Genomic DNA, 5,933 nt, shown 5'->3' with positions numbered 1-5,933 from the left:
TTTTATTTCAAAATTATCCTTCTCTCCGTAGAGTTCTCAGAAAGCACTGGAAAGCTCTCCATATTCCTTCCACCCCTCCTGCTGTTGAGATTTCAATAGGTTTTAGTTCGTCCAGGCAAAGATTTTAATAAATGTCTATACCATATAACTTTGTACTCATTGTAGGCACTTCCTAGAAATAACCCAAACAAAAATAGAGTTCAGTATCAGTGCTAACACTATCAGATATTTCTAACTTTGAGGCATGTGATATTTTGCAATTTGCCATCCTAAAGCTCTTGTGATGTTTCTCCCAAATGCAAAGAGACATCTTCAGGTTGTGCCGGCTCATCTGGGAAAGTGATAGGACCTGCATGTCGCTCTAACAGTAAATAGCATCCTCCTGCCAATGTCCTACACAGGGTATGTGTATTGCAAAGATTACTGATTCTTTTCCACTTTTTAAATTAACTCTTAAAAATGGAGCTCACTCCAGTAATTGTACTCATGACTAGTTCGATGCTGTTGCATGTTATAAAGGAACTAAAAGTCTTGAAGCCATTTTTAAAGAAAAATAATAGTAGGCTTTGAGTTCTGTTTCACTGTGCACAGACTACAGCCCCCTGAGCATCCATGATTAGTGCACATTAAAAATTCATCGATGAAAGTTTGAAATTCCTTAAAATCATTTGAAATGCCAACAGGCAATTCTCCATTTCATTGCCATCGATTATAAGAATTCTAAAAATTATTTCCTTGACATCTGCCTGCCTAAAATTGCATCCATTGGACTCAAGAAGCACAAATTAATTATTCTTGTTTCCAGGCTGGAGCTGCAAATGCTTTGAAAAGAAATTGGCCCAAAGTACTAGGCACATTACTAATTCAGAAGTGGAATAAAAACCAGTCTCCACATTATGAAAACAAATCCATAAGTACAGAGAACATCAATTTCAGGCTTTTCTTTCCTAGTTATATTTAGCTCCTTTTCTCTTTTGCTGTTATCACATGCAAGCATATCCTGGTTTGACTGAAATCTATTTTGCTCTCCTAACAAACTTACAGAACATTTGTCCACAAAATATAATTTTTCTTGTATTCAGACACGTCTCTGAGGCCACATAAAACTACAAGACAATGTAAATGATATATTTTGATTGGAAGGTCTGACTATTGTTATTCATGATTGAACTAAGAAATATACTGGAGCTGAAATCACATATAACAATTCATGAAGCAATGTTTAGGTAAAAGTGAACAAAGTAAAAATAATGATAAAAATTGCAAATCCTTACTAGTAATATAGTTCAATCTTAATAAAAACTGCAAACAAACAATGAAGGCAATGATTAAGCTAAGAGTGTGGAGTTTTAAACCATATTTTGAGAACATAGATTTCATAGACTTGTTCTTCTTTCATGAAAGAGGAAATGATTCCCAATTTATCATCAAAATTTTGTAAGCATATGATTAATTTCATTGTTTAAATTCAGCTTTATTGCTTCACAAAAATTCTCATAAATAATCTTGTATAATCATTTCCTTTTAAAGTCATATACTAATTAATTTCAATTAAATATATGTAAAAGAAGATAGATTTTGAAAAATGCGTCTCCCTTGCCATTTGTTAATATATTGAAAAAGTGTAAACCTTGAAACATTTAGCATAGAAAATATTCATTTTTGGTAATTTCTCAAGGGGGCAATTTATTAAATGAAAGGCTTTTAACATTAGCTAAAAGCAGCCCTGTAAATCATGGGTGTCATCAAACCGCTTCATCACTTCATTAATTTAAAAGATTATTATATGCGTAACTGACATAATTTTGAACAATGTTACATGGTTAATTTATTAACGTAGAAAAGCAGAAATGACACACTCACTTGATTTATTTTTGTAATTGTATAATTTTAGAACTTTTGCCTATGACTTTCACTAACAGAAGAAATGATTCAGTGTCTCCCTGTTAATTTTATCGAGGTTTCTTCCCTGCTAATGCTTTGCCAGTGGTAATGTCTTCTGGTCACTTAATTTTAAAATACATTTCTCAGAGTGCAAGACAAAGCCATTAAAAAAAAAAGAAAGCCTACCCCCCCTTTTTTTTCAATTCTAGTGGTCAAATAGAGGATATAGACCTTTCCAAAATGATAATTCTAAGATTCCAATTTTTAAAAATGTGCTTTGAGCTTTTTCGGAGAATGTCATATTAGTAAAGTAGTATTGCTTTAATTGCATACATCTATAAATTACTTCTGCTTTACATTTTATAATAATCTCTTTTCTAAATGTCTATGTATTTGTGAAAGTCACCTCAGAGACTGTGCATTGTAATGAGCTGATTAAATGGTTTTTAACAATTCTTCTTCTTTTGTCTTTGTAGTTGGTAAGCCTTCCCTGAGTGTTTTGTGAAAGGCTAAGGGAACAGGAGTTAAATTTTGTCTAGGTTTATTTTTGATCATGCCCAAGAACAAGAAGTTTCCCCTGTTTGATTCCAAATGTTTTTGTACCATTTTTTCTGCCTTTTGGCTTTTGTTGTTGTGAAATAACAACTGAAATAATTTACATAAAATTGTATTAGTTGCAAAAATAAAAATACTTTTAAAATATAAGCTTCATTTGCTTATACTCTTGCTTAAGCTTAAGTCTTAGTTACAATGCAGCAAGAATGCAAGTCTCAGAAAATCTTCTGCCTACTCTTAAATTCCTATAGATTTTATTAAGCTACATAATAGAGAGCAGGGCTGAGGTCATAAAACTTGTATTTCAACTATAGAGCACTGAATTTCCCAAGTGAAATACAGTCATCAACTTAATTCATAGATGAAGATATAATCAAATTAGTAACCATAGGGAGTATTCTCTTTTTACTATAAGCTCATACACAAAACTGCAGCGGAGGGGGGAAACTGTGAGAAAAGTCGGCACAATTTCTACATTCTGTTTATTTATGCATATAGAATAAATTCTTCCTAAAGCTCTTTTATTTGGCAAATTTCTAAAAGTATAGTGAAATCTCATTTCTCTGTTATAAAATCTCAGTTTGCTACTATATGCTAAAAAGGCTTATGTATCATCTAGTTTTAGGTAGAAATTTCTAAGGGGATGTAATTGAAATAAAAGTTCTAGATAGTATTTAAAGCAGTCTAATTTAGCTACTTACCCCAGCGTTTTGTCTATTGATGCCGAAGCTGAAGTGTACTTTACAGTATCTTTCTTAGATTGAAATTGCTAATTATCCAAAGAGGCAGTCTCCGTGGATGGTAATAATTTATTCAATGATTCATTGTAAGCACGAGAGTCGGCACAGGACTAGCATCTTCTAGTGTGCAGGTTCTCAAGCTCTCCCAAAGAAATACCTATTAATATTAACAAATTGGCATGACCAGGGTGAGACTTCTAATCTGAAAAGATTTTTTTACATTTATTTTTCTAATTCATTTTGATGCTTCTTGGTATGTATGAAGGTAAAACAATTTTTTTAAATATCACCATCAAACATCTTGGGGGGAAAATGTATTTGGCATTGGAATCTCTCAACTTACTGGTTAATTTCTTTATGGCAAATGGGGTGAGGAAGAAGAAGAATACTTTTAAAATATATTTGGCATGCTGCTACAACTAAGTCACTTCAGTCGTGTCCGACTCTGTGCAACCCCAAAGACAGCAGCCCACCAGGCTCCCCTGTCCCTGGGATTCTCCAGGCAGGAACACTGGAGTGGGTTGCCATTTCCTTCTCCAATGCATGAAAGTGAAAAGTGAAAGTGAAGTTGCTCAGTCGTGTCTGACCCTCAGCGACCCCATGGACTGCAGCCCACCAGGCTCCTCCATCCATGGGATTTTCCAGGCAAGAGTACTGGAGTGGGATGCCATTGCCTTTTCCAAGGGTTAAATACATTGTTTTCAAACATTGGTGGTCCTCAACAGTTCAGTTTTGAAAGAAAGGCTACCCTTGCTTTCATTATAATCAATATTGATCAATATGACCCTCCCTTCCTCCCTTGATTTTTCCCTCTTGCTAAATACTAGGAATAGATCCCAAGTGAATCATCTAAACTTGACTTAGAAAAATTTCTAAGCTCCACTCCAATAGCTTAGTGAAAGAATAGTGAACCACACACATTGAAATCGGAAGGCCAGCATAGCAAGCAGGAGTTAGAGGAGGTGACCATGAAAAATGTATTGCTGTTCAAGATTTACTGAACTCATCAGCATGATGTTGCTCTAAGGAAAACACTGGAAAATACATGGTGTCTGCCTTGAGGGGTTAAGATCTAAATTAGCCAGATGAGACCAGGGGGACAGAAAGTCACCATAAGAAAGCAGAGGTCTTTAGGGTGAAAAAATGTGGAGGTCAATACAATTTTAAACTTCAACAAACTTAGAGTGAAATTGCCTGAGAGGGAATAAAACAAATGTCTTCTTTGTCCTCACATGAATTTTCTTCAAGACGACGTCCCAGAAAACACCTTTGTGGTTTTTTCAAATCTGCCTTCTGTTCCACTCCTAAGGTGAATTTGAGAAAATAAAAATTCTCTGTTACTATACGAGGCCAAGAATCTATTTCCTCACAATGCCTCTCTGAAGGCATGAACCTTGAGCTCAGTACTGAGGTGATTGCTCTTTGTGAAGAGTGTAGCAGAACAACTGAGTTGCAGGTCTTTGCTCAGGAAAGTTCGGCAATTATGCCAAATTAGAGCTAATCGTTTTAGAATGTGGAGTAGTGTTTATTAATGTCTGAAAGGAGGTCCTAAATTTCCATCCCCCCACCCTAAACTCCCGTTTTGACTTTAACTGTCATTTTAAAAGATGAAAGGGCTGGCTTCATTAAGCAAAGGAGCCTTGAATTTCATTTCTTAATTTAAAACACACACATGCCACATCTATTTCTAGTTGAAAAGCCTGGTTATCTTTCTAAGTTTTCACCTCATTTGTTCCATATAGTTTATTGGATGGTAACCCAGGAACATCATTCTCTAGTGGAAAGCAATTTTTCCTTTTTTCTCATTGTTCACTTGCACTATTGGCTACTGTCTAATTTTTCACTCTTCTTGGGCTTATAAACTAATATTCAATGTTTTTGAATTTCAGTATTCATTTTAAAGGTTGAATTCCTTTTCATGAGGAGTATACTGTCAACTCTGGAAGAGGAGTGAGAAGCATGCATACAGAAGCCACCAAACTGAAAAAAGAGACTCCTGGCCTTCCTGGCTTTCTTATTTGCAGTTTTTCAAATGTGCAAGAATGTTAGATGTCTGCTATGTCAAGGTTAATGTGGATCCTAGGAAGCAGTTTCTTATGACATCCCTGCCCAATCTGGAAAATGACACAAACAAAAGCTAAACAGTCAGCCAACATTCAGAAAACTGATGAAAGCAAGGAAGGAGCTGTTGTCACTTGGCCCCTCATCAGTTTAACTGGATGAACACACACAGCCCTGGTGTAGAGGAGGTGAGATTACATCAGGCTGAGAGATCTGGGATGTGCTGAGCGAGCGGGATTGCAGATGCGTGTCAAGTGTAGGTGCACGGTGCTGGGAAAAGAGACCCAGAAGGGCCGCAGTTTTAAGGAAACAAGGTTCTTCACTTATTGCACTTGACTGACACCACAAAGGCTCTAGCACATTCATTTAGCAACAGTTAGAGCTCACAAGGATCTAGTGTATAGCACAGGGAACTATATTCAATATCTTGTAATAACCTATAATGGAAAAGAATCTATAAAAGAATATAGGTATAAATGAATCTCTCTGCTGAACAATCATGAATCAACCATACTTCAATAAAAAATGACATAAAAGAATATATATGTGTATATATATGTAAAATGGAATCATTTTGCTGTACATTGTAAATCAACTATACTATTTTTTTTTTTTTTTTTGGCTATATGGCTTGTGGGGATCCTTAGGTCCCCCACCGGGGATTAAATCCTGGGTCACTGCAGTGAAAGCCTG

The 5,933-nt window shown here is 35.5% G+C and overlaps 1 long non-coding RNA gene across 1 annotated transcript; it reads left to right on the top strand.

Annotated features, from left to right (window-relative positions):
* Positions 1–276: 276 nt before the first annotated feature.
* LOC123328712 lies at positions 277–5,283 on the top strand. Its single transcript, XR_006543738.1, has 2 exons — positions 277–402; positions 5,069–5,283. It is a non-coding gene; the product is annotated as an uncharacterized LOC123328712 (long non-coding RNA).
* The last annotated feature ends 650 nt before the right edge of the window (positions 5,284–5,933 follow it).

Source organism: Bubalus bubalis, chromosome 12 (assembly GCF_019923935.1).
Source record: "Bubalus bubalis isolate 160015118507 breed Murrah chromosome 12, NDDB_SH_1, whole genome shotgun sequence".
Lineage (NCBI taxonomy): Eukaryota > Metazoa > Chordata > Mammalia > Artiodactyla > Bovidae > Bubalus > Bubalus bubalis.
Note: the sequence above shows the minus strand (reverse complement) of the source record. Positions and strands in the feature narration are given on the sequence as shown.